Source organism: Coptis chinensis, chromosome 8 (genome assembly GCF_015680905.1).
Source record: "Coptis chinensis isolate HL-2020 chromosome 8, ASM1568090v1, whole genome shotgun sequence".
NCBI classification, from domain to species: Eukaryota; Viridiplantae; Streptophyta; class Magnoliopsida; order Ranunculales; family Ranunculaceae; genus Coptis; species Coptis chinensis.
Window position 1 is genome coordinate 5932380 of NC_141463.1, and position 17159 is coordinate 5949538.

Genomic DNA, 17159 nt, shown 5'->3' on the forward strand with positions numbered 1-17159 from the left:
CGAACTACTTCCCTCCTCTTTCCGCCTCGATGCGATCGCCCGCGGTATCTCTCTTTGCCTCGGTCATTTCCCCGGTCTTACAGCGTTCCCTCTCTTTCTCCATTGGCGATCTTTGTCTTGCCCCCTCTTGATTCTTACGCATGGTATCTTCGTGCCTGATGTACTTCTCTACCCGCGGGTATAATTCGTGCAAAGGTCGCAATCTTCGTTCTTAGCCTACGGTTGATGGATGGCCGCCTGCCGGTCGTCGAGACCCCTTTCAACGCTTATTACCGCCGTTCTCGTCCAGATTTTCCACCTTTAAGGTCGGCCTTGAACCGGCGACCAGAGATCTCTACGGCGGACTCGCGGATCTTTGTCTAACATTGAATAAGGCCGCGATGTCTACCACCCTCCTTTTCGATGTATGAAATGGTCAACAAATGCCCGTTCTAGCTCTTGGAAATTCGTTATGCTCTTTGAGGGTAATCGATAGTACCCGTCGGAAGCCCACCCTTAAGGCTAGCCGGGAACATCATGCACCATGAACCATCATACCTCGCCTCTTGCCGGAGGCATCTGGCTATCTGAAATGATGGATGTGATCTGCCGGGTCCCCGTGCTTCGTCATACCCTCGAATCTCATTTGGTTGGCGTTTTGGTACCTCGGACGTCCATATCAGCGTCCCGCCGGATTCGCGATTCAACCCGCCACCACCTTGGTAGCCGCGCCCGTTTGAGCCAGCAATGCATTGAAGATTCCTCTGCGTATTTGTTAATCATTTCTTTGGGACGCTCCATTGTTAACCCGGTCACCGGATTGTCCACCAAGGTCGGTCCTTGCTCCTAATCCTCCTTTGTTCTCTCTCCGCTTCCTCTTACGTCTCATCCCCGGATTCTTCCTCCCTTCTCTCTTTTTCTCTCCTCGGCTCCTCATTTTCCTCTCTCAACCTCCCGATTTCTTTCGCATAGGAGCGCTTCCTCCTCTGCTCTTCCTCCTCTCGTCCCTCTCCTTCTTCCACCGCCGCCTCCGGCATTTGTTCCGGGACTCTCTTCTTTCGGGGCCTACCCGCTGCCTTCTTTGGTGCCATTTCTACCCTGTTGTCCCCACAGGCGGGCCAAATGTTATGACACAAAGATCGATGGCAAACTCTTATAACACAAATGTAGATTTCCTGGTGTTACAACTCAAACACTAGTTACAATCCTATTCTTGCTTTCTCTCTTGGCTGTGATCCTGCCCCCTTTCCTCCTCTTTTTTTTCTCCTCCACCTTTCTCCCTCTCTTCACTTTTATATCCCCCTCTCTCATCAACCCCTCCACTGTCCCTTTATCTCGCGGTCCACTCCCATCCATGTGTAGGGTTTCGATCACCGCATGACCGTCTTTGGCATCGCATCACGTGCGGTAGCGGCCTCGTGGGTTATGTTACGTCCAGCCCCACTCCCTATGATATTCCAGGACGGTATCATGCCACTACAAGGAATATGGTATCAACTATTCTGCACTGTAATTTGCTATGCTACTATAATAAGGAAGGATTTCTGAATTTTGATAAAAGAGAAAAATAGAAATAGTCCTACTAGATAGTGGGGAGGGGGTTCCTGAATACCCAGCTATCAAAATAGTGTAGAGATTTCGATTACATGCCAAAAATGACTACACGCGTGGGTCAAGAAAATGATGGAACGGTTACATCACATTAGTGTTCCAACGACGCTTGCACACTACTTGTGCATAACATTTTGCAGTTTTGTTCAATCGCTTTGGTTTGTTGTTTAATTATTCTTCCATGTGATATTCTTCTTTTCTTTTTTATAAATTATACCTACCAAAAATTACATTCCATTGGTCAAGAAAAACTGAAGTGATTGATTTTTCTTCCTATAAAATGTTTATGGGCTTAGGCCACTTGTCTATTATTGCATTATAGAGAACCTTACAAACCGTTCCCAAGAGTATGATCACTTGAGTGAAGTTATGCATGCATATTTTTATAGCTAATAGGAATATGGTATCAACTATTCTACACTGTAATTAGCTTTGCTACTATAATAAGAAAGTGTTTTTTGAATTTTGATAAAATAGAAAAGCAAAAATCGGCCTACTCGAAAGTGGGGAGGGGTTCCCGAAAACCCGGCTATCAGTATAGTGTGGATATTTTCGTTACATGCCAAAAATAGCTACTCATGGGTCAAGAAAATGATGAAAAGCATATGTCACATTAGTGTGCCCGCGAGGCTGGCACACTGCTTGTGTATAACGTTTTGCAGTTTTGTTGAAGGCTTTGGTTTGACTTTCAATTATTCTTCCATATGATATTCTTCTTTTCTCTTTTATGAATAATTCCTTATTAAAATAATATTCCATTGGTTAAGAAAAACTGAAGTGATTGATTTTTTTTCTATAAAACGTTTATGGGCTTAGACCACTTGTCTATTATTGCAATATAGAGAACCTTACAAACCGTTCCCAAGAGTATGATCACTTGAGTGAAGTTATGAATCATATTCTTATAGCTAATAGGAATATGTTATCAACTATCCTATACTGTAATTTGCTATGCTACTATAATAAAGAGGTGTTTCTGAATTTGGATAAAATAGATAAACAGAAATAGGCCTACTCGATAGTGGAGAGGAGGTTCCCGAAAACCCGGCTATCAATAGAGTTTAGAGATTTCCGTTACATGCCAAAAATGACTACACGTGGGTCAAGAAAATGATGAAAAGATTATGTCACATTAATGTGCCGGCAAAGCGGGACACTACTTGTGCACAACAATTTGCAGTTTTGTTGAAGTGGTTTGGTTTGTCTTTCAGTTATTCTTCTATTAGATATTCTTATTTTCTCTTTTATGAATAATACCTGCCTAAAATAACATTCCATTGGTCAAGAAAAACAGAAGTGATCAATTTTTCTTCCTATAAAACGTTTATTGGTTTAGGCCAGTTGTCTATTATTGCAATATAGATAACCTTACGGACCGTTCCCAAGAGTATGATCACTTGAGTGAAGTTATGCATGCATATTCTTATAGCTAATAGGAATATGGTATCAACTATTCTACATTGTAATTTGCTATGCTACTATTATAAGGAGGTGTTTCTTAATTTTAATAAAAGTGAAAAATAGAAATAGGCCTACTAGATAGTTGGGAGGGGGTTCTCGGAAACCCGGCTATCAATATAGTGTAAAGATTTTGGTTACATGCCAAAAATGACTACACGTGGTTCAACAAAATGATGAAAAGCTTAGGTCACATTAGTGTGTCAGCCTAGTGTGCCAGCCTCACATTGCTTGTGCATAATGTTTTGTAGTTTTGTTGAAAAGCTTTAGTTTGTCATTCAATTATTCTTCCATGTGATATTCTTCTGTTCTCTTTTATGAATACCTACCTAAAATAACATTCCATTAGTCAAGAAAAATTGAATTGATTGATTTTTCTTCCTATAAAACGTTTATGGGTTTAGGCCACTTGTATATTATTGCAACATAAAGAAACTTACAAACCGTTCCCAAGAGTATGATCACTTAAGTGAAATTATCCATGCATATTATTATAGCTAATAGGAATATGGTATCAACTATTCTACACTGTAATTAGCTATGCTACTATAATAAGGAGGTATTTCTAAATTTTGATAAAAGAGAAAAAAAATAAATAGGCCTACTCGATAGTAGGGAGGGGGTTCCCGAAAACCAGCAATCAATATAGTGTAGAGATTTCCGTTACATGGCAAAAATGACTACAAGTAGGTCAAGTAAATTATGAAAAGCTTATGTCAAATTAGTGTGCCACTGAGGTTGGCGTACTGCTTGTGCATAACGTTTTGCAGTTTTGTTGAAAAGTTTTGCTTTGTCGTTCAATTATTCTTCCATGTGGTTTTCATCTTTTCTCTTTTGTGAATATTACCTTCCTAAAAGAATATTCCATTGGTTAAGAAAAACTGAAGTGATTAAATTTTCTTTCTGTAAAACATTTACAAGCTTAGGCCACTTGTCTATTATTACAATATAAAAAACCTTACAAACCGTTCTCGAGAGTATAATCACTTGAGTGAAGTTATACATGCATATTATTATAGCTATTAGGAATATGGAATCAACTATTCTACACTGTAATTTGTTATGCTACTATAATTAGGAGATGTTACTTAATTTTGATAAAAGAGGAAAATATAAATAGGCCTACTTGGTAGTGGGGAGGGGGGTCTCGAAAACCCGACTATCAATATAGTGTAGATATTTCGGTTACAAGTTTAAAATGACTACACGTTGGTCAAGAAAATGATGAAAAGCTTATGTCACATTAGTGTGCCAGCCTCGCTGGCACATTGCTTGTACATAACATTTTGTAGTTTTGTTGAAGTGCTTTCGTTTGTCGTTCAATTATCCTTCAATGTGATATATTTCTTTTTTCTTTTATGAATAATACCTGCCTAAAATAACATTACATTGGTCAAGAAAAACTGAAGAAATTGATTTTTATTCCAATAAAACGTTTATGGGTTTAGGCCACTTGTATATTATTGCAATATAAAGAACCTTACAAACCGTTCCCAAGAGTATGATCACTTTATTGAACTTATGCATGCATATTCTTATAGCTAATAGGAATATGGTATCAACTATTCTACACTGTAATTAGCTATGCTACTATAATAAGGAGGTTTTTCTGAATTTTGATAAAAGGGAAAAACATAAATAAGCCTACTTGATAGTCGGGAGGGGGTTCCCGAAAACCCTGCTATCAATATAGGATAGAGATTTCCGTTACATGCCAAAAATGACTACACGTGGGTCAAGAAAATGATGAAAAACTTTTGTCACATTATTGTGCAAGCGAGGCTGGCACACTGCTTATGCATAACGTTTTGCAGTTTTGTTGAAGCGCTTTAGTTTGTCATTCAATTATTCTTCCATGTGATATTCTTCTTTTCTCTTTTATGAATAATATCTGCCTAAAATAACATTCCATTGGTCAAGAAAAAGTGAAGTTATTGATTTTTCTTCTTATAAAATGTTTATGTGTTTAGGCCACTTGTCTATTATTGTAATATAGAGTGCCTTACAAACCATTCCCGAGAGTATGATCACTTGAGTGAAGTTATGCATGCATATTCTTATAGCTAATTGGAATATGGTATCAACTATTCTACATTGTAATTAGCTATGCTATGATAATAAGGAGGTGTTTCTGAATTTTGATAGAAGAGAAAAAAAAAGAAATAGGCCTACTCGAAAGTCGGGAGGGCGTTCCTGAAAACCCGGCTATCAATATAGTGTAGAAATTTCGGTTACATGCCAAAAATAACTGCACGTAGGTCAAGAAAATGATGAAAAGCTTAAGTCACATTAGTGTGACAACGAGGATGGCACATTGCTTGTGCATAGCGTTTTGCAGTTTTGTTGAAGCGTTTTGGTTTGTCCTTTAATTATTCTTCCATGTGATATTCTTCTTTTCTCATTTTTGAATAATACCTGCCTAAAATAACATTCCATTGGTCAAGACAAACTGAAGTGATTAATTTTTCTTCTTATAAAATGTTTATGGGTTTAAGCCACTTGTCTATTACTGCAATATAGAGAACCTTACAAATGGTTCCCAAGAGTATGATCATTTGAGTGAAGTTATGCATGAATATTATTATAGCTAATAGGAATATGGTGTTAACTATTCTACACTATAATTAGCTATGCTACTATAATAAGGAGGTGTTTCTGAATTTTGATAAAAGAGAAAAACAGAGATAGGCATACTCGGTAGTCGGGAGGGGGTTCCCAAAAACCTAGCTATCAATATAGTGTAGAGATTTCCGTTACATGCCAAAAATGACTACACGTGTGTCAAGAAAATAATGAAAAGCTTATGCCACATTAGTATGCCAGCGAGGTCGGCACACTGTTTGTGCATAACGTTTTGCCACTACCAAAAAAATGGGTTTACCCGAGAGACGCCATATAGAATAACCGACGGCTTCTGTGTGTAGGAAGTTCCCTGCGCATTTTGTCTGTCGGGTATAATTTGGCTATCCGGTCGGGTATAATCTGGGCATCTCCCTGGGTACCCAACGGTTCTACGAGAGTTATTAACTGTTGGCATATCTCTTCCAAATACCAGGCCCAACCAAACTAATTTCACTTCGTACCTAAAATATTTGGTAAAACTAAAATAACAAAAAAAAACCCCCTAAAATTGTTATCCCTCTCTCACTCACGCTTGTTGTAGCCGCTTCACTATCTCTCTCTTTCCCACTCCAAAAAGGTACACCCACTCTATCCAATCTCAAAATGTCAATAATTCTCCCTCCCCTCCAATTGGCCATCTGACATATGAAATTAGATTCATTATTTTTCAGAAATCTAGGGTTTTCACCCCTTTTATTTTTGTTTCGGTAATTTCCGTTCATTTCAATCCAAATTTTGTAGAAAATTTCGATATTGAAACTGATTTTTGAAAATTTCCGTTCTGAGCTTCGAATTTGTAAAAATGGTTTACATTTGTGAAGACGAGACTCGGTACACGATTTCAGTCCAGGAAATTGAAGATAAGAACTGGTACGGTTATTATTTTCATTTTTTATTGCCTAATGTTTATATTATTTCTACTACAAATGATGTTAGTGTTAATTATGAGATTGATTGTTCCAAACCGATTGTTTTAGTTACTAATGGTGATGGTATTGGTGCTATTGGACTTACTGTTCTTGTCGAGGCATTGGTTGGAGTGGGGCTTTTTAATGTTCATGTCTACACTCCTCAATTGTGGGTTTTCTTATGTTTTGTTTGATTTTATTTGTTTTTAGTATTTTGGGTTTTCAGTTGCTATTGATTTGATGCAGTGATCTATCAGTTTCGAAACAATGTAATGCGTTTATAGTGTAATGCGTTTATAGTGGGAACTTCACCTCTGAATTGGTTCCCATCACCTAGCTCAACAGGTTTGTCAGGTTTGTCGAGTACTTTTCAAGGTTTTTAATTTCGATTTTGTGTGGTTTACAAAATTTGATAATGATGATGATGCCTCCGAATTTAACTAATGTAGGGAGCCATCACGAAGAGAATGATAGCAATAGAGGAAATGGCGGGCATGGATGTGCTTTGCGTGATAAACTGGAACTTTGACCTGAACAAGCTCTCGATGAAGACGAAATCTTATTGAGGTTAGATGGATAATACTGGTTTGGTGGTTTGTTCTTTTTCTAACCCGACATACGTTCGGAATATAGACCTGATAGATCTGCATGATATTCTTTTGTTCATATTTTCTTGAAGCGTGTTAAAGGAAGTTGTGGATTTGGTACTTGTTTATCTCTTCTTTTTTCATGTAAAGTACATTTTTTGGTTTTGATGAGTTTTGTGATGTTTTGAGTCGGGGAAAACATACCCATTGAAGAAGTATTTGAGAATTTGAGATGTAGTAAAGATGGTTTAACAAGTCTTTGGTCTTTGAAGAGAGATTAGTCATTTTTGTCATAACAAGTTAGAGGAAAAGGTTTGTTTCATTGACACTCTTCTATATGCCATTTGTTTTATTCATTTTGCTTCAAAATTTGATCTTTATTTCATTTCTATGTGTTTATAGGAAAGTAAGTTTTTGAAGTTATTAGGCTTCATGTGGAACCCTTTGTCTTGGGTCATGGAAGCAAGCTGCAATTATGGCTATAGCACTACTAGCAAATGGAGGGGTGAGCTTAAATTATGTGTTTTATGAAGTTGTTTGTTTGTTTTATGTGATTTTGTTCTTATTTTTAAGAATTGTGTTGCAGGGAAAGCCTCCCCGACCGGCAGGATTTTGTGGGGATTATTACTCTATTTGTTATTAACTCAACGATTAGCTTCATTGAGGAAAATAATGCCGGAAATGCGCAGCTCTTATGTAGCGCTGCCTAGCCCCTAAGGCTAAGGTACTAGATTGAACAGATTTTGCTTATCTGAGGTTTTCTGTTTGCATTTAGTTGTTTTCTTCAATCGACTGTTTTAATTTTAAGCTGCATCTGATAATTATAGCTGTTGTTTAGAATCTATTTTAAAGAAGTTATGAACACCATTGGTTTTAAAAAGGCTTTTTTCAAGCCGAAATCTGCTTTTGGAAGCCCACTTAGTTGTTTGGAGTTGGTATAGTTTTCAGTATTATGCCTAATGATGAGAAATTGAGTGTTGGGTTTAGATAAAGAATAAACTAGAATTTGAGTGATGGGGTCATTTAGGTGAAAATAATGATATTTTAGGCTTGATAGTAGTAAGTCAGTGATATTATAAGTGAAGAGTAAAACATCAATATTTTGTCTTAAACATCAAATGCTGAATAGGTTTTCACTTCTTATAACAATTGGCCAACCCGCTTAACGGGGTTGTATCAGTCTGTGGGGGAGTGTCACTAGGTTGATGCAGACGCATAATTTGGGTGAAACTAGTATTTGTTTTGGGTTAGACATGAAGAAATGAAGTCTAATGAGATAAATAGTGTAACTCTACTTATAAGATAGTACCATTTGAAACAGAAAATGTGTTGGTATTGTTTCTACACTGTTTGGCTGAGTGTGCCTTGCTCACTCAGACAGTGAAGGGCCTCAATTATCACTTTTTATTCTAATAATGATTCGACTAACTTTTGAATGAGTAATTAAAAATCTCCTTGGGGAGAGGGACAAAATCATGCATTCATTATACCTTGGTCCTTGGGAAATGAGTCTAGATATGAACCTAATCTTGCTGCTTCAGCTGGTATCTTATTCTTCTATGATTCATCATCATCATAATTTTTTTATTTAGTTGATTGGTCATTTAAGACTCCATGTAGAAAAGAACACTTAGGGGGTCAAAATTGTCTAAAGTCACCCAAAAAACAACTTGCTTCGTGTCACCCTCTCCTGTGTCTGACCGTACCCCCAAATAACACTTCTTTTTTTGTCGACCATTACCCCCCTCTTTTCTCATCTTCCTCTATCTTCGCCTCCAATCTCTCCTCCATCAAACCTATTCTCACAATCTACCTCGTTGGATCTAACTCTCCCAATTGTCTCTCTATTCTCGCTCTCGGAATATCCGCTGCTGTTTAAAATCTGCAAGTTGGAAATATCTGATCTGCTAAAGAACTCAAATCAGATTATTGTCAGTAGGTAAGAGATTTCAGTATATTCGGTCACTCTCTCTGCTGTTAAAAATATGAATTTGTAATACTCTCTTTGCTGTTAAAAATATGAATTTGTAATACTATGGATGTAGATGTTACTCTCTCTGCTGTTAAAAATATGAATTTGTAATACTATGGATGTAGATGTTACGGTTCCTCAATTTGTTTGTACTTCTTTTTTACTTTTTTCGTTTAAGTTTTTTCATCCAATCCCAGTATTAGTCCCCTGATTACACCATTATTGTCTTCTTGAGAAGCACTTACATAAAAGCTCAATTCCAAAGCTTATCAAAGGCTAGAACTTAAAAGGTGTTTTAAAACACACAATGTAAACTATGCAGTTCACATTTAACGAAAGAGAAGGCCTGACATTTCCAATTATTTAGTATTTTTCTAACAATTACTAAAGTTCGGATTAAACTAGTTTTCTGAGATGATGATCTCCAAATATACATGTGCTCAAGGGTGTATTATATGTTGTGCATGTTTGTTCGTGTCTCCAGGTGTTCAATATTTCTATCAATAGTTCTAAGTAAACCATCTCCCTAATTTATTTTGTAATAGTTTACTATTCTAGCATTTTGACTCATTTTATTACAGATATCACTAGGGAGTTGACAATCCGAAGGCAATCAACGTTTGTCAATCTCCGAAGGCAATCAACGTTTGTCAATCTCCACACATCATATTGTTGGGACCGAAACAGATTTTTGGTTTGGGTGGTAATTTCTCTATCTTGTTACATTCTCCAAATAATTGTGATCGTGTTTTTATGTGCATATCTATGTTATAAGTAAATTGTCATCATGACAACGACTCAAGCGGCTATTTTTTGGTATCGATATGTCCCTCATGTATAAAGAGTTATCTTTGCGGTAGTCTATATTCTAATTCATACTCTTAACTTGAGTCATCATCATTATCTTGTTTATGGTATTAAATGCTACAGTTTTAGGAGTTCATCACTTACATTACTTGCTTCCTACAATCCTACATAGAATGTGTGCCTTGAGAAAAATGCCTTTATACCTTATTGGAGAGAGATGTTATATTGGAGTCATGTCATATGCTTCTAGGATGGAATTTCCATTCATAGTTATTCTAAAACTGTTTAATCATACATTCATGCAGACTTGTTTTTCCGCCAATTTGGTCGCATTTCGATTGGTTCGTGCCGATTACCTTACACTCGGATGGGATTTATCATGGTAAGCATAAACTTTGTATATATTCTATATAACAAATTGATAGCTGGTTTTCTTGCACCTAACTCTTACCTTGAGGATCTTTTTATTTTACTTATACATGCTCCGATATTATGTAAGAGTAACTTTGTTTTTGATCTTTTCATTCAGTACTAAAAGTACTTATACAGTATGTTCCTGATATAATTTTTGCTTACCAGTCTCTAGCCTAATTATCAGTATGCAGGGAAGTACTATGTTTCTTGTGTTCTGTTAATACCAACCAAGAGCATGTTGTTCCTAATACCTCTGTGTACTTACCTAGCTCCATCTCGAACCTTAATCTATTGTCTATTTTCAATGTTTTCCTTAATGCTAAACAACTTTTAAATCAGATTATTGTCAGTAGGTCAGAGATTTCAGTATATTTGTTCTCTCTATTTTCCTGTAATTATTATTTACATTCAAAGCCCCAAAAAATCATTGTGTTGAGCCGGTCCCCAGTGTAACCATTTGTACGCTTTTAAATGGTGATCATCTACGTACACTGATCTTTTAAATGGTAATGATCTTCAAACCACCGAGCTACCGGTATCAAACAAAAGGTCAATCCTAACATGTAAGCTTCTTTATACCCTATACAAGTATGCCACACATTAGAGTAAAACATCCCTCATGGTAACGAACATAAAACCGCCTCGCAACTGGTATCTGTCTATTAAGGTATTGTGTAGGGACTTCAAATGATGCCGAAGTAGAATGGTAACCTTATTTCTCTTTGGGGGTAGCCATTAAGTAAGATCCGAGGAAAATGTTCCGAAAAAGTAGCCATTATACAAGGTATGAGGAACCACAAAGATTGTTCACTAATTCTCATACTGTTTGGGTTTCCTATCCTCTCTTCGGCACCTTTCTCTTCTTCAATTAGGGTTCTTAATCTCCACCCTAACCTTGTTTAGTCTGTTTGGGGATCAAACTTAAGGTGCATGTTTCTGGCTTTGTGTGTTTGAGGAGTGAGGGAGTGTGTGTGCTTGTGCTTCCTTCAAACCTGTTGAGTAACAATAATACCGCAACCACAAACAGGGATTGCACATAGTGCCTAGACCAAGTCTTTGGTAAGGGTATCTGGACAAGAGGTAGCACAAGCGACTAACTAGAAGAGGCTGCAAATGGTCTTCAAACTCTACTTAACAATAAACCTTCTCGAGAGAAGGACAAACAAGATCTTCAAAATAACAATCATTATGGATACAATAAACAAGGCCAAAGATATTAAAATCACCTTACTTCTCAATTGGAACCCTAGGAAGGCATTTAGTAACTTCATGCTACAATTTTGCACCTTGGCTTCCTAAAACTACAGTTTCATTGTAAGCTCTCAAAGGCAACAGCAACTGACTGACATCATTTGTGAGAGATAGAAATGAACACTGTTTACTGACTGACAACTGCTTGTGTTCTTCACACTTTTCAGTATGAACTACTTTTCTTCTCTTCTATCTTTACTTCATTTCAAGTTGCTTTGAATAAGTAACTGACCCCTTTGTTTGTTTGTTTTCTTTTTAATGATCAGTCTTTGTGAAATGGGTCGTTGGAGAAAGTGGTTTTTGTTCAGAGAATGGTTATGAGAGTAATGTTATAGTGACAGAATCTATTTATCATAAAGTTACTAATCCAACACTTTCACCTATTCATCTTCAAGGTTAGTTAGTTATAATACTACGACTTAAAGTTTGTATCTTTGGTATTATATTTTCATTAGAGAAAAAAGAAATGTTGGGGTTGGGGAAGGACTTTTTTTTTTTGTTTTGTTTTTAGTGTGAATTGGAAGCAGTATTTAAGTAATTGAATGTTTAATTTAGTTCAATATTCATCACAGTGCTGACATTAATTTGAAAATTAAAAATGCTATAAGAGAAGCTTTTGACTTGGCCAATAGTATTGGAATGGTGTGAAGATACATGGGTTGTTTGTAAAGTGAACATATTAGTATTACAATTAGTGACATATAGATTAGCCATGTAAGTGTCACGGATATTTTGAATATATCCCAACAAAGAAGTTCATAAAAAATTCGGCAAAGATAAGCGATGTAGTATAAAAGAAAATCTCTGGAAAGACTTAAAGGGTGATCATAGGCATTAATATATGGTTGGTATAATTTTCTTTGTGGAATTGTCTCTACAAGCGACACAATAACAATTTCGAACTCTAATATCAATAAAGTTCCGGGAATGTACTTAAATGAGTTGGGAGAAGGCTAAGTAGGTATATCCCTGAGAATTGTTATTGCGATGAAATGTTCTCAAAAATATTTTAGCTAAGTTACTATTTAACTTTGACAGACTTGCCGGGTTTTACTCGTAGTGTTTACCAAGAAGATCATGCAGTAATCACACGAAAGTCATGTATTCAGCCCTCTCCCGACTGGTAAGTCCTGCTTTTAGTTGATGTCCGGAGACTTAGAAGAGAGACTGTTCATGAATATATGGTTTTATGCGTCGCAGGTCTAATACAATGGGCGTTTATCTAATCACTCATGCAATGGGTTCACACTTTGTAATGTACCTAGCCAAGATGCAAGGTCTGTCAATTCTGTTGGTTTTATGTGGATTTGCTAAATAGACATGTTTGTAGTTTATTGTCATTGGAAAACCCTGTAATCAATTTCATGCACTTGAAGAATACACGTCCAACTGAGGTTTGCTTCCTCATCTAGTCTAAGGTTGTGGTGATATGATCTAGGTAGTTTTATTACTTTTGACTTGGACCCTAACCATGTGATTAGAGTCAATGTTGGAGAAATATGAACTCTCATTTTTCTAGTGCACCTTTTATCATCACTTCACCTAAAAAAAATGCCTTGACATACTTTGATAGCTTGTAGTTCCAGTTCAAGAAACTGATAATGTCAAAGTCACAGCTTAATTTGGTATTGTGACTACAAAAACTGAACTGTTTTCTTTTATAGTCTTCTTCCTTTCTTCTTTCTCGATATTCTTACGTCAAGTTCTCTTTATGGTCGCATGACTTGACTTTCTTTCTTCCTCTAGTGCGGTGCTTTGTGATGCAGGATTAGCCAAGAATTCTTTGGTGTGTTCTCTTCTCGGTTGTTAGTTTGTTATGAATTTATACCCAGTGAATTATTTGCGGTTACGTGAATTCTTAAGTATTGTATTTGTCATCCTTTAGAATCGAAGAATAGATGTTGATGTCTTTCATGTTTAATGCAAGTTGATTCATATGCATACCTACCGCTAATTTTGAGCATTACATTTAGGTGTGAAACATTAGCTACTCTTGTAGTGTTTGGAGGAGGTAGGCTTTGATACTCTCATATGTCGTATGTCTTTTAAACATAGTTTGTGCTCTCTGCGGTCTGATTTGATACTATTGGTTTTAGAATGTAGAGAGTAAATTAAGATCGATAAGTTGAAGTGGACTGTTGTTCCTTCCATCTGTCAAAACACTTCAAATTTTTGTCTCATCAAAATCAAAAAGATTTTCATTCAAAACACTATGATAATACAGCTAGAATTATTTCTAGTTCCTAAGAGAGTACTTCATGATCTTCTTCTGTTTTTTTTTTTTTGGTCAGCAAAACTCACTTCAAGATCTTGGCAAATGGATTACCAACTTGGTGAGACGCTTTGGACCTTAGTGATTTTGTTGAAGGGTTGAATCAAGGTTGCAGTATGAGTAATCTATTGTGTGGGATATGCAAACTTCATCTATTTTGGTTTTTTGAGTATGTTTGTTGTAAGTAATGGTACTAGAGATTACTAGGACTGGTTGTTGGCGGATGGTATGCGTGTCTGCTGATTTTTGGTTTCTAAAGGAAGTAATATGTATACTTAGTGAACATGTCTTATTCTTGTTTTTTTTTATGAACACATTGTTTCTTTATGAATACATTGGCGTTTGTAGCATTTGAGTGGGAACTTGCAAGAATGTAATGTTGGGATACGAAACAATTATTATAAAAATATATATTTTTTAAATAAAGAACTAATACCCGACGGATGAAAACTGTCTAGTAGCAAACTACCCGACGGCTAGCGGTGGCATATCCGACGGCCCGATGATGTAAATTGGTCTAACCGATGGTTCATAACGTAGAACTATCCAACGGTTTTAATAGCGAGGAATATCCGACGGTTTTAGCGGCGGGAATATCCGGCCGGTTTTGATGCAGGAACTATCGACGGTTTTGCCGGCCCGGCATATCCGGCGGTTATTATGGGGAATGTCCGTCGGCAAAGATCTTCAACCCCGAACTGACTGTTTTGACCAATAAAACCGCCGGAAGGCTATGCCGACCGAGCATTTTCCGACGGTCTTGCGGCAGTTTTGGTCTGTCGGGTAATACCTTTCGCGACAACCATAGTCAGTCGGGTAAAATCGTTCCTAAAATAATTCCTTTCGCGACAGCCATAGTCAATTATTCTTCCATGTGATATTATTTTTTCTCTTTTATGAATAATACCTTCCTAAAATAATATTCCATTGGTTAAGAAAAACTGAAGTGATTGATTTTTCTTCCTATAAAATGTTTATGGGATTAGGCCACTTGTCTATTATTGCAATATAGAGAACCTAACAAACCGTTCCCCAGAGTATGATCACTTGAGTTAAGTTATACATGCATATTCTTATAGCTAATAGGAATATGGAATCAACTATTCTACACTGTAATTTCCTATGCTACTATAATAAGCATATGTTTCTTAATTTTGATCAAAGAGAAAAATAGAAATAGGCCTACTCGAAAGTGGGGAGGGGGTTCCCGAAAACCCGGCTATCAATATTGTGTAGAGATTTCGGTTACATGCCAAAAATGACTGCATGTGGGTCAAGAAAATGATGAAAAGCTTATGTCACATTAGTGTGCCATCCCTTGTGCATAACGTTTTGTAGTTTTGTTGAAGTGTGTTCGTTTGTCATTCAATTATTCTTACAAGTGATGTTCTTCTTTTCTTTTTTATGAATAATACCTGTCTAAAATAACATTTCATTGGTCAAGAAAAACCAAAGTGATTGATTTTTCTTCCTATAAAACGTTTATGGGTTTAGGCCACTTGTATATTATTGCAATATAAAGAACCTTACAAACTGTTTCTGATAGTATGATCACTTGAGTGGAGTTATGCATGCATATTCTTATAGCTAATTGGAATATGGTATCAAGTATTTTACACTGTAATTAGCTATGCTACTATAATAAGGAGTTGTTTATGAATTTTGATGAAAGAGAAAAACAAAAATAGCCCTACTCGATAGTCGAGAGGGGGTTCCCGAAAACCGGCTATCAATATAGTGTAGAGATTTCCGTTACATGCCAAAAATGACTACACGTGGGTCAAGAAAATGATAAAAAGCGTATGTCACATTAGTGTGCCCAGCAAGGTTGGCACACTGTTTGTGCATAACGTTTTGCAGTTTTGTTGAAGCGGTTTGGTTTGTCGTTCAATTATTCTTCCATGTGATATTCTTCTTTTCTATTTTACGAATAATACCTTCCTAAAACTATATTCCATTGGTTAAGAAAAACTGAATTGATTGATTTTTCTTCTTATAAAACGTTTATGGGCTTTGGTCACTTGTTTATTATTGCAATTTAGAGAACCTTACAAACCGTTCCCGAGAGTATGATCACTTGAGCAAAGTTATACATCCATATTCTTATAGCTAATAGGAATATGGAATCAACTATTCTACACTGTAATTTGCTATTCTACTATGATAAGGAGATGTTTCTGAATTTTGATAAAAGAGAAAAATAGAAATAGGCCTTCTCGATAGTGGGGAGGGGGTTCCCGAAAACCTGGCTATCAATATAGTGTAGAGATTTCAATTACATGCCAAAAATGACTACACATGGGTCATGAAAATGATGAAAAGCTTATGTCACATTAGTGTGTCAGCCTCGCTGGCACACTACTTGTGCATAACATTTTGCAGTTTTGTCGAAGCGCTTTAGTTTGTCGTTCAATTATTCTTCCATGTGATATTCTTCTTTTCTCTTTTATGAATAATACCTGCCTAAAATAACATTCCGTTTGTCAAGAAAAACTGAAGTGATTGATTTTTCTTCCTATAAAACGTTATGGGTTTTGGCCACTTGTATATTATTGCAATATACAAACCGTTCCCGAGAGTATGATCACTTGAATGAAGTTATGCCCTATAAAACGCTTATGGGTTTAGGCCACTTGTATATTATTTTAATATAAAAAATCTTATAAACCATTTCCGAGAGTATGATCACTTGAGTGAAGTTATGCATGCATATTTTTATAGCTAATAGGAATATGGTGTCAACTATTCTACACTGTAATTAACTATGTTACTATAATAAGGAGTAGTTTATGAATTTTGATAAAAGAGAAAAACATAAATAGGCCTACTCGATAGTCGGGAGGGGGTTCCATAAAACCGGCTATCAATATAGTGTAGAGATTTTCGTTACATACCAAAAATGAGTACACATGGTTCAAGAAAATGATGAAAAGCTTATGTCACATTAGTGTGCCAGCGAGGCTTGCACAATGCTTGTGCATAACGTTTTGCAGTTTTGTTGAAGCTCTTTAGTTTGTCGTTTAATTATTCTTCAATGTGATATTCTTCTTTTCTCTTTTATGAATAGTACCTGCCTAAAATAACATTCCATTGGTTAAGAAAAACTGAAGTGATTAATTTTTCTTCCTATAAAACGTTTATGGGTTTAGGCCACTTGTCTATTATTGCAATATAAAGAACCTTACAAACCGTTCCCGAGAATATGATCACTTGAGTGAAGTTATGCTTGCATATGCTTATAGCTAATAGGAATATGGTATCAACTATTCTACACTGTA